The sequence below is a fragment of the Coenobita brevimanus genome, chromosome 33 (assembly GCF_032717465.1).
Source record: "Coenobita brevimanus isolate Jiangsu-jjx chromosome 33, ASM3271746v2, whole genome shotgun sequence".
Classification (NCBI taxonomy): Eukaryota; Metazoa; Arthropoda; class Malacostraca; order Decapoda; family Coenobitidae; genus Coenobita; species Coenobita brevimanus.
In genome coordinates, this window is record NC_136986.1 from 40,073,752 (window position 1) to 40,094,269 (window position 20,518).

The window sequence follows — 20,518 nt, forward strand, 5'->3', positions numbered from 1 at the left end:
CCACCTCAGTGTGTTCCTCTAACGCTTCCTATCACATCCACATCCACACAACGTTCCTTTATATTCTCATTTGTCAGCCTGTCTCTTCATGCAACTCTCAGGCAAATTCTCAATTTTTTTTTCTTGGCTAAAACTATAATACAGTAAAACCTCACCATAAAAGACTAATTGGGGCCCAAGTCATTCTGAAAAAAGCGACATCTGGACTTCCCCCTGCTAATCCGGACCTTTTCCGATATAACTGACATTAGTCCGGATCGCACGGATGTTTTATAAACTGTTTTCACTACCACTGCAGTACTGTACTGTACACCAATAAACATGTCTTATTTACCTCACTGTGGTGAATATAGCTGAAATGGCCAGGCAGTCCAGACTGCTTTCTGATTTAGTTAGACGTTTTCCAATATATAAGAATTTAGTCTGGTAGCTCCTCGATTCCTATAAGAGCCAATTCCAGTCTATTGAAGTCCGATATATCGAGGTATAACTAAAAAAAAAAAAAAAATGCTAGCATTAATGGGATAGGTGAAAAATTAAAAAAATTGTGTATAGTACAGACTGATACAGTGAGTCATTCCCATTTTATTCTCCTCAAGGTGTAGGTGCCTGAGGTTAGGCTATAATGGAAGAGTACATTGGGGTAATTTGGAAAACAAACCTGTGGTATTATTTGGAATTACAACCAGCTAACAGAGCCTGTATACAGCCGCCACAATCGCACTTTTCAGCACTTACAGCCGTATGCTTAAAGCTAATGTAGGGCGTTTCCTAAGGGCCCTATATCAAAACGGTATGCTAAAAGTTTAAGTAGGGAAAGACTTCCCTCAATATGTAGAGGTTGTTCCAAAATTTTTTTAAGAGGAGGAATGCTTGGCTTTTGCAAACCCTATATTTAATTCTATCTATTGCCAGACACCATAATCCCACAAAGGGTGGCCATTTGACACTAAGTTAATTGTTTTACAAGGAGGGGCACCAACCCTCCACCAACCCACTTGTTGACACGTAGGGAGCACATATGGTTTGGTTATATGGTTACCACCCAGCGTTGTAAATGGTTTCTTGGCCTACAGGAAACCATTTGGCTTGTCACTCAATGTAAAGCTACCTGTAAAGGAAAGAAAAGGAATAAAAAGTGACAGGAAAGATGGGAGAAATAGGAAGAGAGGAGGGCAGGCACAGAAAAAGAATGATAAAAGCTAAGGAAGTAGGCAGCACTACATCAAGTGAGTGTATATTTAATTATTCGTAACAAAGTAACTCTGTACCTCCAGAGGGCATAGATTAATGTAAATAGTTTATGTAAAAAATATTTTAACTTGATAAAAGTGCAATGCAAACATACACAGGAACTGAATCGATGGTTATTAAAACACGTGGGCTGCTGAACCTTACCGAGTAGTAGGTCAAACTTGGGCCCGTCTCTGCCCTTGGGATGACACGCACTATCATTTTTATTTTTTTTAAGAGTAGTAAACAGTTGGCGAGATCCTAAAATTGACGTGTAAACCACTTTTATTTGTTGCCCATGTGATTTAACCCTTTAACCGCGGGTGTCATTCCAGAATGACATTGCAAAAACTGGACCAAACCGCGGGGGTCATTCTCGAATGTTTGTGAATATTTTGAATACCCCGCATTTTTTCCGTGCGCCAATTGTTTCAAGGGAGAGTAGCTATTAGGTTCTTTCACTCCAGCCGACCCCCACCTCCCTCCTCCCCCCCTGGGGCCCCACCTCCCTCACCCTGGGCCCCCCACCCCACCCCGGACCAAACACGCATCAGTATCTGTCCAGCTGTGTGAGCGACAACACTGCTGATGTGATAATGAAGTGCAGGCAATTACAGTGCCTTTTACCTGCCTCAATGAACACAGAGTGGGTGTTTATCGTATGTGCAGTGATCATATATGTTTATAGTATTATTATCAGAATGAGGTTGGCATTTGGTAATGGTGTGTGAGCGAAAAATAGTGATTACAACACCGCTGATATGGCAGTGAAGTGCGGGCAATTACAGTGCCTTTTACCTGCCTCAGTGAACACAGAGTGGGTGTTTATCGTATGTGCAGTGTTCATATATGTTTATAGTATTATTATCAGAATGAAGTTGGCATTTGGTAATGGTTTGTGAGCGAAAAATAGTGATTACAACACCGCTGATATGGCAGTGAAGTGCGGGCAATTACAGTGCCTTTTACCTGCCTCAGTGAACACAGAGTGGGTGTTTATCGTATGTGCAGTGTTCATATATGTTTATAGTATTATTATCAGAATGAGGTTGGCATTTGGTAATGGTGTGTGAGCGAAAAATAGTGATTACAACACCGCTGATGTGGCAGTGAAGTGCGGGTAATGACAGTGCCTTTTACCTGCCTCAGTGAACACAGAGTGGGTGTTTATCGTATGTGCAGTGTTCATATATGTTTATAGTATTATTATCAGAATGAGGTTGGCATTTGGTAATGGTGTATGAGCGAAGGTAATGGTGTGTGAGCGAAAAATAGTGATTTTAGATCACTCACTTCTAATGGCACTGCCCATCCAGTGATAGTCAACGAAATCATGAAACCTACATCATTGCAAAGCCGAAGGTTAGTACTTTCTAATGGTACCTTATTTTTCGCTCTAGATTTATTCTGTGCAGAGTTACTGAAAGTGACAGTGATATACAGTGATGCGACAGTGACGTGCTTTACCCATAATTGTATAATGGATAATGTAGTAATAAGGGATATTTTGCCTAGAAAAAAATATAAATATTGGCCAGTATAATAAGTGATATTGTAATACGAGAATCTGCGGCACGTGTAATTCTGCGGCACTTGTGTAATTCTGTGATGCGACAGTGACGCAATATAGTAATAAGTGCAGTGTAAATATAATGTATATTGCCCATATTATATGTAAAATAATATTAGAAGTTAGAAATAATGAAAAGATCGCCTGAAACATCAGTGAGCGGGTGAAGTGCGGGCGCAGCACGGTGAAGTGCCTTTTACCTACCTCAGTGAACACAGAGTGGGTGTTTATCCTATGTACAGTGTTCATATATGTTTATATTACTATTATGAGAGAGTGGTTGGCATTTGGTACTGGTGTGTGGGCGTAAAATAGTGATTTTACACCCTCACTTCTAACTGCTCTGCCCGTCCTGTGAAAGTCAACAAGGTCATGAAACCTACATCAATGGAAAGCTGAAGGTTAGTACTTTCTAATGGTACCTTATTTTTTTCTCTAGCTTTATTCTGTGCAGAGTTATTAAAGTTTAAAGGTTTGTTTACATTTGGCTTAAACCCCCGCGGGAGAGGACAGTCAGACCAAAACAATACCCGCGGTTAAAGGGTTAATTGAATATAGAACGTTCAGTCAATGATACCACGTTGAGTACACCGCTTCCCGTCCGATCAGCGAAGTTAAGCAACGTTGGGTCTGGTTAGTACTTGGATGGGTGACCGCCTGGGAACACCAGATGCTGTTGGCATCCCTACGTGTCAAGTGGGGTTGGTGGAGGATTAGTGCCCCTCCCTGTAAAACAATTAACTCTAAGCCCTTGGCCACCCCGTCTGGGATACACGGCGTCTGGCAATGAATGAATGAATGAATATATGTAACGAGAAAGGTACTGTTCTTCGCTCATAGGCCAAACTATGAAACGTTGTGCCAGCATTGGATCATCACGTTTTAATCTCAGGCACTGCAAACAGTTTTTCCATTTTCTTATAATACCATTTTTAGTTATTTATCAGCAGCATTCTATTCATAATTCTGGGTAATCGTTAAGGAGACATAGGCTCACCTTATTTTGCATTTTTTCCATGCTTTAGCCCTTCATGGAATTCTTCAAGTACTCTCGAACTGTGTTTACAAGTTACAATGATTTTCGTTTCTTTTAAATGCGGTAAAAAGTGCTTTAAAAAGCGGTGTTCATGGACAGCCACTATCTTGCGGTGCACGAAGACCGATGGATGCCATCTTAGAGCGCCATATACAATTGAAATTACCCTTGCAGGCCTAATTAACCCTTTAACCGCGGGTGTCATTCCAGAATGACGTTGCAAAAACTGGACCAAACCGCGGGTGTCATTCTCGAATGTTTGTGAATATTTTGAATACTCCGCGTTTTTTCCGTGCGCCAATTGTTTCAAGGGAGAGTAGCTATTAAGTTCTTTCACTCCAGCCGATCCCCACCTCCCTCTTCCCCCCCTTGGGGCCCCACCTCCCACCCCCTGGGCCCCCCACCCCACCCCGGACCAAACACGCATCAGTATCTGTCCAGCTGTGTGAGTGACAACACTACTGATGTGATAATGAAGTGCAGGCAATTACAGTGCCTTTTACCTGCCTTAGTGAACACAGAGTGGGTGTTTATCGTATGTGCAGTGTTCATATATGTTTATAGTATTATTATCAGAATGAGGTTGGCATTTGGTAATGGTGTGTGAGCAATAAATAGTGATTACAACACCGATGATATGGCAGTGAAGTGCGGGTAATTACAGTGCCTTTTACCTGCCTCAGTGAACACAGAGTGGGTGTTTATCGTATGTGCAGTGTTCATATATGTTTATAGTATTATTATCAGAATGAGGTTGGCATTTGGTAGTGGTGTATGAGCGAAGGTAATGGTGTGTGAGCGAAAAATAGTGATTTTACACCCCTCACTTCTAACGGCACTGCCCGTCCTGTGAAAGTCAACAAAGTCATGAAACCTACATCAATGGAAAGCTGAAGGTTAGTACTTTCTAATGGTACCTTATTTTTTTCTCTAGCTTTATTCTGTGCAGAGTTATTAAGGTTTAAAGGTTTGTTTACATTTGGCTGAAACCCCCGCAGGAGAGGACAGTCAGAGCAAAACAACACCCGCGGTTAAAGGGTTAAACAAACCTTACCTAAACTTTCGTAACAATTCAACCTTATTTCTCCTAACGTTACCTGACCTATTTTAGACTAACCTAACCAAACTTATCCTAACCTGTGCACGAAGACTGACAAACGCCATCTTTGAACGCAGTTTTTCAGCGAAATTGCCCTTTATCAGTGCTCATTTACCCAAACCCAGCAAATTTTTGTAATTCAACCCAGCCTTATTTATCCTAACTTGTTTTAAGCTAACCTAACCAGTTTTAAGGTAACCTAACCAAATTTATCCTAACCTAACCTGACTTGTCTCCAGCGCTATCATATTTACAACATAAGTATTGATTGAAAAGTTTATTACTATAATAGTATATAAAGTATACGTACAAATAAGTGCCGATATATAAAAAAAATGATGGGAAATTATTTTGTTTTGGTGGTGATTGACATCGTCTTGACAGAGAATAGTCACGGTGACTCCCACGGGAGCACTTCCAACTTATCAACTGTCACGCAGGGCTACCAACGACCCCCTTTTCCCTTAATGTTCTCTTAGCATACCATGTAAAAATTGAGGGCTTGCTTGTGCTTTTCTTAGTGTGTAAAGTAGGGACCAATGCAGGGCCTCTCCATGTGTGTTTAAGCATACGGCCGTTAGTAAATATGGAGTGTGTAGGGGCATCCAATGCGTGGTTCCATCCACTATGACACCTCTGCTACAATTAGGTTAGGTTTGGAAGGGCTTGGTTAGGTTGTTACGTTTCGAAAGGCTTGGTTAGGTTGTTACGTTTCGAAAGGCTTGGTTAGGTTGTTAGGTTTCAAGAGGATTGGTTAGGTTTCAAAAGGATTGGTTGGGTTAGGTCACTTTGACAAATTCAGCGAGATGGAAGCTGAGAAATTCTTCCCAAAACCTCCTTTCAGAAGTATTTAAAAAAGCATTCGTGCTGGATGCAGATGCTTACTGAGGAGAAAGTGCTTAAAACTACTTCAGTTCTGTATTCAGCATAATGATCTGTGTGACCATTAGCTGAGTGCAATTAGGAAAACGTGCACTCTCAAAATATCCAAAACCTCCTAATACTGTATCATCTAAAATATCCCAGATCATTAATCTATAATGCTCACCCTTGTACAGTACAGTACCACACTCATGCCCTCCACTGGCACAGGATCACAAAAATATTGAGAGACTTAACACCACCATCAGCTGGTTACATCGATTCCCGGCCATTTAATGAAAATGTAAACTTTTTAGCTTTCAAAATACCCATCATAATAGTAAATCCTCTCATATTTTTTTGGTTTAATTTATTATCAGTGCCTGGGTAATAACGGGACCATATTCAAGGTTTGAAATATTTATGGATGAAAGGAAATACGCATGATTTAAAACTTCAACCTACATGGCTTTAACGGGACATCTTGGCTCCGTGAACACACACACACCCGTATATCCTCTTTACAGCTAACAAATATACACTACATCAGCCAACTCTCTCTCAACAATGGCACTAGACACTAATAAATACACAGACATAAAAACTGGAAGAGTATTAATAGAATAACAGCAACTAATGAATACTCCACTAACCTCACCTACCTGGAATCTCTCCCTCTCGTGCTCCCATAATCCTCTAGAGACTAGTGACGTCACACAAGCCGAACATATAAATTTTCTACTGATGAATTTTAGGCAGAGATTTTCATGCATATATCACTGAAATTTCAAATAATTATTTTATGTACAAAATTAACTGATGTAGGTAAAGAAAGTAAAGAAGTGGTGAAGGAAGGAAAACAAGAGAGAAGCGATAGTGGGAGGAGGGGTGGAGAAAGAGAAGGAAGAGGAAGGGAAGGGAAGTAGGCTAAAGGGGTGATGGAGGAATGGAGAAAGAAGGGATAGGAGAGGAAGGTAGTGATGAAGTAAAATTGAGCACAAAGGACCTGCTATATAAAAAGCTAAACTGACTAATACAAGGCTTAGATCAGAATTATATGGTATGGATAACAAACTTAGACGATACGTAAAGAAGACGACGGCATCCTCAGCCTGCAGCCCACAGGGTTCACGTTTCAGATGACTCTAGGGCTACAGTTACTACTACTACTACTGGTATGAGGTATAAAAATCACAAATATTAATGTGGAAAATACATAACAAAATGTCAAAGAAAAGGCTTTATATACCCTTTTCACGATAACATGGGGTAAAATCACTGAGCTCTAAAATATGCAGAGGCCATCTCCGCCGAGGGCGTGTGATTCTGGAGGCCATATTGAAACACCAACACAAATTCAAATTCAAATACTTATTTCCACTAAGCAGTGATTATTAATGAAGAACAACTTTTTGCTTATAATACAAAAATATATATGGATTATGATTTTTTTTCTTTCTGCCTAGTTCAACGAATTATATCGCGTACATTTAGCCAATGAGTGTATAACAACGCCATAAGTTGCTGCAGTGCAGAACTTACCCTTTACGGCAATATCCATGTCATGAGACCGAATGTCCAGACTGACAAAGGCCGGAAGAAACATTGAAATATCTACAAGAGAGTGTGAACAGAAGAGATGAGGACATGGAGACTGGAGATAAATGGGCCCATGTTAGTGGCCTCATTCATGCAGGGATACTGGGGAAGAATCTTCCTGCCTCACCCAAGGGAGCAATAATCTTCTAGAATTAGCAACAAGATATATTTCTTACTGTAATGCGGGATGTTTTTAGTACGATCTCTCGTCCTAAAAACGCCCGCGACTGAGCGGGGTCCTCTTTCCGAACGAGAAGTAAAGCACCAGCAAAGGAACAGGGCATAAAAACTCAGCAGTATACCTTAACACATCTACTGTCTTAATTCAACACACCTTACAATACAAAAACAAGAGACACTGGATACAGAATGGACAGGGTGACAGAGTTGGTTTTCTGATACAAAGTGTACACAAACACAACAGTGATGTCGATGGCAGAATATAATGATAGTCACATATACAGATATTGTCAGTCTCTAGAGCACGGCATAGGTGTCAGCTTTAGGCATAACTGTCATTTAATATACTAAACTGGATGCACTACATGTGAATGGAATAAAGGGTCAGGTTGGTCGATATTACTATACACTTGATATGGCGCGAGCCATAGCACACGGAATTGTCATTTAGCCGCAGCGACACTATTTCACTAGTTTTGTCTCTGCTGGCTGGTCTCGGTCTTCTTTTGGGCGCCACTAGTATAGACACGGCATTTCTATATATCACAATTGTCTTACGATTAGTGCTCACTGACCCTTGATTTCTGCCCTCATATTGGTATACACTGTTCGTCACATATTATGTTCTCACGGTTCCACCGTCACTTTTACTTTCGTCTCTTCTGCTTAGACTTAGAGGCGCAACTCAGGAGGTGCATTGAAGTCGCCACTATGCCCCTGGTTCCTGGGCTAACAGAGGTGGCACTTGGGCATGGGAGGGGGCCCTTCTGGAGAGCCCTTCTGCAGGAGGCAATGTACGACCCACAGGGGCGTCACGGCCCGGGCCTGCTTCATCACTGGGGTGCAGGGAGGCCCTCCCATCTGGGGGCCTCGACCTGATAGGTGGCCCTCATGCTGGGGCCAAACAGCTTCAGGAGGCGGGCCTGCCGCCTCTTACTCCGGAGCAGAGGCATGGCGGAGAGTGGGGCCCGGGCGGCTCTGCTCTGGGGCCTGCTGACTGGCCCTGGGAGACCGGGTGCTGCGGTCACCTACAGAGCGGGCGCCATCAGGAGTAGACTGCAGCACTTGTTCTGTCGGGCGTCCATCAGGAGCCGGTGTCATCCAGGGGTCAGCTGCAGGACCGGGACAGGACCTCGCCACCACTCTTGAAACGGCAGAACCTCCGGGGAACCACACCTGGAGGGAGAGAGGGAAGGGCATCCCACGCAGCCAAGAGGTAGAGAGCCGGCCGCGCATGGGACCTTCTCCTCTGGGAGAACCCGAGACTATGGATGAAGGGCGTACTGTGGCCGCTCCTTCCCCCACATGTACTATGGCCGTTGTGGTGGTTTTGCCTGCCCAACGGGAAGTAACTGAGGGGCGTACTGTGGCCGCTCCCTCCGCGGTACGTACTGTGGTCGTGACCACGGTGTTGTTTGGGACTGTCTCTGGAGCAGTCACACCCCGAACCTGGTGAAGGCTGCTTCGTTCGTAAGGTTGTCTCACATTCCTGCGTGGTTGTTGTCGGGTTGGTTAAGAGGAAGAGGGACTCAAGCTAGGGGCACCCCGGTGCCCTTCTCACTCTGGGTCAGTCTCAAACTGACCTGGCCTGCCGTGGTGTCCTCCTGGGGTGGTGGTGGGGCTGCGGCTCGGCAGTGGGGTGGGGGGTGGCGGGATGGTTGGTCCGCCGGCGGCGGAGGTGTGTATTTTACTTACTTGTGAAATATAATACCATCTCTGATGAATTCCTGTATCCATTTTTGCAACCAGAAGCTGCACAGCTGACCATGGCACTATACTGTATATTACGGAATCATCAGCTTCTTAAAAAAAAAAAACGACGAACACCTCGGTTCAAAAACCGTGGGCATTAGGTGAGGTGTAACATGGCTACTGCTACACCAGTGCCGCCTGGTGGCGGCTACATCAGTTACGCTGTGTTAGCCATGAGAAAGCCTCTCCATCTTGAATCCCGAGATATAACAGTAGATCAACAATACATGATGCTATTCACGATGAAGTGTTACTGAAAGCACATACAGCCGCTGCCTTTTATTCTGCCACTGAGCTACATTAAATAAGCTGCAAAAGCCTGGACATACAGTACTCTACTCATACACCGTGTAGGAATCAATAGGGTAGGAGCAGGAATTTTAAATCTAACTCACTTTCACTCTCCAATCTATTGTTAAAAGTACATTATCTCTTTTACCTCTGGTAGTTTTGTTTTGTAATGCCTGAGAGAGAGAAAAAAATAGTAGTAGCAGTAGTAGTAGTAGTAGTAGTAGTAGTAGCAGTAGTAGTAGTAGTAGTAGTAGTAGTAGCAGTAGCAGTAGTAGTAGCAGTAGCAGTAGTAGCAGTAGCAGTAGTAGTAGCAGTAGTTGTAGTAGTAGTAGTAGTTGTAGTAGCAGCAGCAGCAATTGTGTTAGTGGTAGTATAAGTACTAGTAGCAGTGGTAGCAGTATGGCTATAGTAAAGGTGGTGGTAGTAGTAGTCTAGTCCGGCTTTCAGGTATTTGGACAACTCCAGGCATTTTGGAGTCAAAGTTGGCAGATAAGCTTTTCTAGTTTTTTTTTTTTTTTTTTTTTCCCAGAATCCATTTTTGCAGTTTGCCAAGCTGTATCTCTCAAGCTGACACCGTCAGACGGGTAAATCCAAGATGACCACCTTAAACTCAAAAGCATCATTTTTACAAGTGGTGCCTCGTCCGTATATCATTATGACGACCGTAAAACCTTATTAAAACCCACTATAAAGTCATTGTACATTAATTATTTTATTGATATTACTTTTCTCTTAATTAAGTAATAAACATAAACAAATCCAGGATGGCTGACAACACATTTATATTACAAGTTGCAGATTGCAAACTGATGAACAGGCATAGTGGCAGTGTGTTTTACACAGTGTCATTGTTAGGCTTCGACATTGCTACAATCGTCATCGGATGTTCTACATTTGCATGCTGCTGTACAACGCAAGTGGGACTTTTTACATTTGCAACGTGCACTCATACATCGGTTGGCGCAGTTGCAGGTGATCAGTTCCACACATGAGTCTGGGACTGGGGGTAGGGACATCAGTGTTGGCACCAGTGATGTACCTTCCATCCTCCATCCCATCGTCTCAGGTTGAGGTAGTTCTGGATACTGTTCATTTGCCTGTCGCCACACAGCTGTTTGATAGTGAGCTCTTTGGATGTGAAACAAAAGGGCATCACCAGTTGGAGGAAGAGTCTATGGAGCACTGGACTTCACGAACAGGATTTCACTCGCCTTGTTGACTGTTGTGACATTGGAGACATTGTACAACTTACAGATGAATAATTCAGCGTTCTTCGCTGTCGCGTCATCGAGTTCACCTTGACCTAGACCTTCAAGAAGGCGAGAGTGTTCTTGAAACACTTTCCAGCAAGTTTTCTTTCCATGCCTGAAGAGGTATGATGCTGTGTCACTACCAGTGATGGTGTGAAACGCTGTAATGGATTCCATCTTATCGTTATCAAAAGCAAGCCGTTCCACAATGGTGTGTATAGGAATATACTTCCTGTTTGCAGCTGTTCCTGCCTTCAACCAAACTTTGTCACTGGGCATTTTGTGGAAATATGCAAGTAGTAATACCAGGACATCTGTGTCACGTGCAGCTATCACAATGCTAGAGGCCTGAATTTCTGTACAATGCAGAATCATTCTTGTATCTGCCTCTTCGTGCCGAGCTTTGAGTTTGTCTGTGTCCACTTCTGGATCCGACGATTCCACCTGTTCTTCAACGACGAATCCGCCAGATACCACAACAGTTTTGTTTGCTGAAACCTTCAGCATCAGTTGTTGTGAGAGGAAATTGGCCAAGTCTGCCTTATTTTCAGGGTGTGCCACGAAAGTATTCCACTTTGTTGGGAGTGGAACATTCCTGCCTTCAATCAAATGTCGGATCGCCACTGATGCTTGACCACGTCGTGTCCTTGTTCCCTCTATGATGGATTTCTCATAGTATCTGTCAAACACTACATCAATTCGTTTGAACAGTGTCCCACCTTGAAGAACAGCTCCAATGAACACGTAAGCTAGGTCTCCAAATGTGGCTGCTTTGGGTGGTTTCCCAATGGAACAAACCATTGCTTGACCATCAATTATGAGTGTTGCTGTTTCCCCAAGGTCTGCAGTGCCTATGCTGGGAGGACTGTTAAAAGTTCATGCATCATTACTTCTGACAGGTTTACACGTCAGCCACTTTAGTAGGCAGTGATCAGGCGCTGGATAATTAATTAATATATTTTATATTTGAAGCAATTCTTCAAAATATGCATTTTCTAGAAAAATGGTGGCCATCTTGGATTTTGTCCGCTAGGAGCGAAACCGCATGAGATACAGCTTGGCAAACAGCAAAAATGGATTCAGCACAAAAAAACACCCTAGGAAAGCCTATTTGACAACTTTGACTCTAAAATGCCTGAGGATTTTTATACAGCCACATAGTCTATAGTAGTAGTAGCAGAAACAGCAGTAGTAGTAGTAGTAGTAGTAGTAGAACTAGTAGTAGTAGTAGTAGTAGAAGTAGTAGTAGTAGTAGTAGAAGTAGTAGTAGTAGTAGTAGTAGTAGTAGTAGAAGTAGTAGTAGTAGAAGTAGTAGTAGTAGTAGTAGTAGTAGTAGTAGTAGTAGTAGTAGAAGTAGTAGTAGTAGTAGAAGTAGTAGTAGTAGAAGTAGTAGAAGTAGAAGTAGTAGTAGAAGTAGCAGAAGTAGCAGTAGTAGTAGCAGTAATAGTAGAAGTAGCAGTAGTAGTAGTAAAAGTAGCAGTAGTAGTAGTAAAAGTAGCAGTAGTAGTAGTAGTAGTAATAGTAAAAGTAGCAGTAGTAATAGTAAAAGTAGCAGTAGTAGTAGTATATATCCTGGAAGCAGAAGTAGTAGAAGTAATAGTAGTAGTAGTAGTGTCAAGGATTTTTGCCAGCAAGATGAGACAGGGGAAGGTCTCGATGGTGACAAGATCCCTTTCAGCTCAATCATCAAACGAAGTACTTGACCTGACAGAAGAATCATTGCAACAACTAGAGGAAAAACACCCGACTGCACGACAAGCAAGTGCCCAGTCAAAGCTTGACGGCAACTACACTCCACCCAATCCTGTCATATATGACAGGATAACTGGAGAGGAAGGCAATGCACACACAGGGAGGGACAGGACCGTCAGGCCTGGATACAAAACCTTGGCGAGTCTCCTCAGCAAACATCAAGTTTGGGAGGCAGCAACAGACCTGTGTAACACCATTGCCTCACTGACGAGGAAGCTGGCTTTCAAGTCAGTGCAACAACACTGAAGCACTGACGGCTTGCAGAATAATCCCCCTTGATAAGAATCCAGGATGTAGGCCCATCAGGGTGGGTGAAGTCTTAGGACAGATTATAGAAAAATGCATCATGGAGGTGGTGAAAGATGGTGTTAAGTAGGCAGTTGGTAACCTCCAAGTGTGTGCAGGCCAGCAGGCAGGTGGTGAGGCAGCAGTTCACTCCATGAGGAAAATATATGAGGAAGAGGACTGTCACGCGGTATGACTAGTTGATACCTCAAACGCATTTAAATTCCATCAACCAGGAGGCACTGCTGTACAACATCAAGGTTAAATGCCCAGCATTTGCCCAATATGTGGAAAACACCTACAAAGAACCAGCAGACCTCTACACTGTGGGTAAGACAACTGCTCACGATGTCAGTGTAATCCAGTCCACAGAAGGAACTACCCAGAGAGACCCCATTGCCAGAGCTATGTACGCCCTGGCTATGACAGTGCTGCAACAACACATCAAATACAAGGCCACAAATGTAAAACAAGTAGCCTCTGCAGATCATATTACAGGTGCTGGCAAGGTGGAAGATGTGAGGAATTGGTGGGACCTTATAACATCTCATGGCCCTGGTATAGTTTTTTTTTTTAATGCAAGAAATAAGGAACCAAAGGCCAGGAGCCCAAAAACCGTTCCATCCAGGTAAAAACAAAAACAATACAGAAGTGCCAAATTCAAGATCCATTCATTTCAAGATGCCTGGACACACTGCGTTTGAAAGACTGGAGATCATAGGAAGTAGGAAATACAAACAGAGGGAGACAGTTCCAGAGTTGACGTGTTGCATAAATGAAGGACTGGGAGTAATAGTTATCTCTTGCATTAGAGAGTTGGACAGAAAAGGGATGAGAGTCTGTTGCTAGACGGGTGGTAGCACCCGTCATAGAGGTGTAGGAATGCAACCAGACAGTTCAGAGGAGCAGTGACCATTGAAGTAGCGATAGAAAAGAGATAAAGATGCAACAGTGTGGCAAAGAGACAGAGGTTGAAGGGAGCCAGTAAGAGGAGGAGAGTTGAGATGAAAAGCCTTTGACTCCACCCTATTGACAAGAGCTGTATGTGGAGAGCTTCCCCACACATGAGAGTTGTACTCTAAACAGAGGTGAATAAAACCCATGTATAAAGTCAACAACTGTGAAGGGGTAAAGAAGGTATGGAGTCGGCTTAGCACACCCAATCTCTTGGAACCAGATTTTACACGAGATGCAATATGATCTTTCCAAGATAAGTCCCGAGTGAATGAAACCCCAAGCATGTTCAAGGATCATGCAGGATTAAGCTGGATATTATTAACCCGTCACGTCCCGAGCACTTTCACACCTCTGACACCCCCCAGTCCCGAGCATTTTTGGAAAAAAAAAAATTTTGGCTAAAACCTCCGCTTTTGGTGAGAAACATAAAAAATTCATAGAGAAATCGCTCACCTGAGGTTTAAAATACTCGATACAGGTAGGAGTACCTCCTTACCTTACAGGGTTTTCTATCAGGCTGGCTGCAAAAAAAACGAGTTCTATGGGAGGATAACTATTCCACACCACTCAGAAACGGTATTTATTTATTTATTTGGCACGAATTTATATGTAGTACAAGAGTATATTGGTTTTCAAACAGTAATATACACTTTATAAGCATTGTTTCACTCACTAACTCATCACCATTCCTGACCTTTTGCCACATTACCTGATCATCATTTCTGACTGTTTCTTCCTCTAATGCTATGTAAACTTTGTCCTCCACATTGTCTTCGATTGGGGAATCACTCTGGCCCTGAATGTCTTTACTGACCAGGTCACTGGTAACAGGTGAATTGCCAAGACAATGGGGGGGGGGGGAGGTTATGCGGTGAAAGGCAATGTACCTGCTTGGCATCTTGTAGAGGAATAGAGGAAGGTGTCCCGTGTATACGTACGAAAAATCATACACGAAAATTGAAAATTGTGCAAATTAGGGACCTTGCAATTGCACGACGTACCAGTACGTCGTCGGGACTGGCAAATGCAAAATGTTGCAACATACCCATACGTCAACGGGACGGGGCGGGTTAAACATTAGTGGGTACTCCTATGGAAGATTGTGTCAGGTTGATAGGTGTAAAAACTGAGTTTTTTATGCATTAAAAACATTAAGGTTATTTTTACCCCAGTCAGAGATATGAGCCAAGTCAGACATTAGGTGTGCCATAGCCTCATCCCTTGTTTGTTGAAGCAACTGCTGAGATTGACACTGCAGGAACCGAATGGAATGGTGAAGGGTGGAATCATCAGTACGAGTGGATAGGGTTAGATGTACAGCTTAGAATGTCATTGATGAATAAAAGAGAGTTGATGATAGGACAGAGCCCTGAGGAAGACCACTGTTGATAGATCTAGGAGAAGAACGATGGCCGTCTACAACAGCGGCTATAAAGCGACCAGAAAGGAAGCTACAGACAAAGGCACAGATAGGACAGAAACCATAAAAGGGCAGTTTGGAAATTAAAGATTTATGCCAGACTCGATCGAAAGCCTTTGAGATGTCAAGTGCAAAATTCACCAAAGTCCCGAAAGGAGAATGACCAGGAGTCTGAAAGGCAGGTAAGAAGATCGCCAGTGGAGCATCCCTGACGGAACCCATACTGACGATCAGAAAGAAGGCTGTGATAGGAAAGATGCTTTAAAATTTTTCTACTAAGAATTGACTTGAAAACTTTTGAGACTCAGGATGTTAGAGCAATAGGAGCCCCCACAAACTCCTGAAAGTTGCCAGTGTTCGCTGGATCACTAAATAGCGTGGGGTCACTACCTGCTCAGAGGTGGTGTACCTACCATTTAAAAAATTCCTATCGGGATTATTGCTCGTGCATAAAGCATTATACCAGTATCATTTTCATCTTAGATATCTTACTGATGCTCTAAACGAGATTTACTCTGAAAAGTTTTCCATTGAGTTTACTAAAAGCCATTAAAGCTTGTTGTGTGTTTTTGCATTCAGCACATTTTTATCAAGTGTTATTAATCTCAGTTGTTGGAAAAATTTATCAAACAGTTTCCAAAGATCGTAATCTTTCATTTGGCAAATCCTGACATGATTCTATCCATTATACACTTAGTAATAGTAAGAATTGTATGGCTGAAATTTTATGTGGCCGAGATCAGCGACTCAAATTTTTTAAAGGCGTGGTATTACTCTTACTTTGAGAAAACGACTCATTTCTCCTAAAATCTATTTTTCCACATATTTTAGCTGTGCAGTTGACCACGGCACTATTTTTTCCGGATTTATCGGCTGATTTCAAAAGGCACGAGCGTCAGGTGTGGTGTATACACATCATCAGCGCCGCCTTGGGCCCCTGGCGGCAGGCATACAAACTACACCACGCTGCCCATGAGAAAGCGCCTCCATATAAACTTGGTGAGTTCATACGATCTTCGATTGTTTAAGTACCATATTTCCTTCATTTGTTATGTAAGATACAATTTTGTTATACCCATTTACCATTTTTCCTTACAAATGTACATTCATCACTAAAAAACAAGACAGTGATCAATACTCAGACAACATATTACTCGCATGTAGGCTGTCCCTAAACTGAGATGGATGCAACCTTCCGTTTCTTTTATATTTTGATAAAGAAGCCATTTTTTTCTCCAGTATTATATGTAGATAAATCAATAAATATCCTATTTTCGGTAACACAACAATTGTGTAACAGAGGGTAATTCAAGTTGACCCCACTTTTGCACTTTACATTAAGTTACCTGGCGAGAGGTGGCATCTTTTTCCAGTTTGTGGGGGCTCCCATTGGACGATAGTTAGAGGGTTGGGAATGGTCAACCTTCTTTGGGACTAGCTGAATGAGAGCAAACTTCCAGCATGAAGAAAAGGTACAACTGACAGACAAAGGCGAAAGAGTTTACCTAGGCAGGATGTAAGCACAGAAGCACAGTTCTTGAGGACAACAGGAGGGACTCCATCAGGCCTATATGCCTTGTTAGTATTAAGTCCAGTGATAGCAGAAAATACATCAGCTGAAGACATTTTAATGTCAGCCATGAGGAAGACTGAGGGGGTAAGTGATGGAGGAACAGCACCGGAATCATCTAATGTGGAATTGGAGGAGAAAGTCCGAGTGAAGAGATCTGCTTTATCAGCAGAAGAAATAGCTACAGAGCTATCAGAACAGAAAAGAGGAGGTAAGGATGATGAAGTAAAGTTGTTAGAAAGGTTACTACCCTAATGGAAGCAAGTCCATGTTGATTGCTTATTATCAAGATGCACAGGAGGCCTTTAGACACAAACATGATAGTGACTATGGAAAGTCAGGGGCATCTACATGCTGTGACTGGAACCAGGGAATTCAAAGACCAATATGCGAGTGATAAGATAGACAGGTAAATGAAATTCATGTACTATCCAGCCACACTAAAACAGAACCCCATGCAGCATACAGCACAAGTAGACCTTCGTGATGTGGCTCGCCCTCAACACAGAGTTGCAGCTACAACCACTGACCGATGCCCACACCCCCACTCCAGAAGAGAGGAATCTTCTAGCACTCTTGGCATTATAAATCCAGCAGCCATGGCAGGCATGAACACAGAAATTCACTTAAGCTCACCGTATCCTTGTCACCGAAGATTTATGCCCAGGTTGGGATGAGTGAAATCGACCAACAACAGCAGAAAGATATAAAGACATAGATAAGCAAAGAGCAAGAAGCAAAATGAAAGGACCAGCTGCAGCACATCACTGAACATCTTGCATCAGATCAATGCAAATGAGTTGAAATGGTACAGGAAGTTGGGGCATCGAATTGGCTGACAACCCTGCCTCTTACGGCAAAAAGCTTCCACTTCAACAAACAAGAATTTATTGACGCCATTGCCTTGAGATATAGGTGGCCAATAGAAAAACAACCTTAACACTGTGCTCTGTGGCAGAATGTTCTTTGATGCAAGCCATGCAATGGTCATCCTCCTTTCGGGACTATGGCAAAAGCTTTGCCATCGCACTTGACATTTTCAAAGTTGCTTTCGATCGAAGGTCTGGAATAAATCCTTTAATTTCCAAACTGCCCTCTTTTGGTTTCTATCCTTCTATATCTGTGCCTTCATCTATAGCTTCCTTTTCTGGTCGTTCTACAGCCGCTGTTGCAGATGGCCATCGTTCTTCCTAGATCTATCAACAGTGGTGTTCCTCAGGGCTCCGTCCTATCACAGACTCGCTCCCTTTTATTCATCAACGACCTTCTAAGCTGTACATCTAACCCTATCCACTCTACAGCTGATGATTCCACCCTTCACCTTTCCATTCGGTTCTTGCAGTGTTCGTTTCAGCAGGTACTTCAACAAACAAGGGATGAGGCTATGGTACACCTAATGTCTGACTTGGCTTGTATCTGTGACGGGTAAAAATAATCTTGTTTTTAATGCATCAAAAACTCAGTTTTTACACCTATCAACCCGACACAATGTTCCACAGGAGTATCCACTATTGTTTAATAATATCCAAGCTTAATCCTGCATCATCCTTTCCAACATGCTTTGGGGTTTCATTCACTCAGGACTTATCTTGGAAAGATCATATTGCATCTCTTGTAAAATCTGCTTCAAAGAGATTGGGTGTGCTAGGGCTGACTCCGTACCTTCTTTACTCCCTGCACAGTTGTTGACTTTATACATGGGTTTTATTCGCCCCTGTGTAAGAGTACAATCTCTCATGTGTGGGGAGGCTCCCCACGTTAGAATAGCAGCTCTTTCTCAATAGGGTGGAGTCAAAAGCTTTCCGTCTCATCCAACTCTCCTCTTACTTGGCTCCCCTTCCAACTTCTGTCTCTTCACCTCACTGTTGCATCTTTATCTCTTTTCTATCGCGAACTTCAACGGTCGCTGCACTCCTCCTGAACTGTCTGGTTGCATTCCTCCACCTTCTACGACGGGGTGCTACATACCCCGGTTCTAGCAACAGATTCTCATCCTCTTTTCTGTCCAACTCCTCTAATGCAAGAGATAATTGTTACTCCCAGTCCTTCATTTTAAGCAACAGGTCCAACTCTGGAACTAGCTCCCCCTCTGTCTGTATTTCACCTACTACCTATCATCTCCCAGTCTCTTTCAAACGCAGTGTGTCCAGGTGCATCTTGAAATGAATGGATCTTGAATTTCGGCTCTCTTTTGTGTTGTTTTCCGTTTTTTTCCTGGAAGGCACGGGTTTGGCGGGCCCCTGGTCTTGGTTCCTTCTTTTTGCATAATAACAAAAGAAATCAACATGATGAAGTACGCGACCTCACTGCCAAAATGCTGCTAGAAATATGCCATGATGTCACGACTGAGCCAGCTCTGCTACCCTCTGGACGGGGAGCACACTTCACCCACAGAATCAGCAAACACATCAAATGGATGCTGCAGAAGTGGATGTCGGTGCTCGAGGTTTCTAGACACGTAGGCAAAAGTGGCTTTCTTCGACATACTAGGATATTTGATCCAATGGCAGCATGTCATCGTGAACTTTCTCTCGAAGCTAGCCACAAAAGGAAAACAAGAAACAAAAAGTATTAAGAAAGGGGATCCAACATGTGGATCTCACGGTCGATTCAGTCTCCTTGTGTTCACATCATCAGGTGGGACAGGTCCAGAGGCTGTGAGATTCTACTCAGAGACTGGCAGAGGTTCTTTCTGGAGAAGATCGAAGACAATATCAACCCCAGGGTTCTGTTACCGGTATGGCCTGGATAAGATATGCGTGGACTGTCATTCTCCCTTGTGAGGTCTGCACTCCTATGTCTTCCACGGGCACAAGATCATCAGTCCCTCAGGCTCTGTCTCTCTGGCGGGTATGTGGATTACGAAGTTACTGTGGCAGAGTCAGCACAGACCAGCAACTCCAATAGATTAATGTCTTTATTAGCACATTAATGTTAATAAATAAAAATGAAATAGTAATAGCCAAGATGGTTGGTAACCACAGTCACGTTGGGCGTGCTTAGAACCAACGGATTGTAATATGAGGGTTAGTGTTAACCTTCACATTACAACTCCAAATAGTGAACTGTATTACCAAGGTTGGTTTTCATCTTCACAATATAAATCCCAGATGGATGAAGGTGACCGAAGCAACAAATAGTAGTTGCAGTAGTAGTAGTAAATACTGAAGAAAAAGAAGATAAAGAAGAATGATTATGATCATAATCAAGATAATCATGATCATCAAGATAGAGGAGGAGGAGGAAGAGATGTAAGAAGACGAGGATGGGAAAGTACAAAGCCGATAGAAAGGATGAGGAAAAAATTTAAGAAAAAAGAGAGATGCAAACAGAAAACTTAGGGAAAGTAAATGGAGGGGAGTGGGAGGGGAAGAGTGAAAAAGAGGGAGGAGGAGGAGGAAAAGGGACAAGGAAAACAGAAAACGGGGAATAAACGAGGAATTATGACTTGTTAACCATTACTTCGTTTTTTTTCTTTTTTCATGAGTGAAAGCAATATACAACCTTCCCTTGGACTTAAATCCTTACGGACGACCTTCTGCGTAAAGCCTCTTGACTCCCTACACCACCAAGTCACGTAATCTCGTTAGTTAAGGAAGCTCCTTAACACCTTTTCCTAAGTGATTTATTTTGTTTATCACATCTTACTGCCCTGTTAAGTGT

At 42.8% G+C, this 20,518-nt stretch overlaps 1 protein-coding gene and 1 non-coding gene across 2 annotated transcripts in view; one reads left to right on the plus strand and one right to left on the minus strand.

The window, feature by feature from the left end:
• Positions 1-20,518, minus strand: part of LOC145395738 (hematopoietic prostaglandin D synthase-like) — a 238,227-nt gene that overhangs the window by 127,664 nt on the left and 90,045 nt on the right. The window lies entirely within an intron of this gene.
• On the plus strand, positions 3,370-3,485 carry LOC145395989 (5S ribosomal RNA). The gene has a single exon (XR_013896716.1). It is a non-coding gene; the product is annotated as a 5S ribosomal RNA (ribosomal RNA).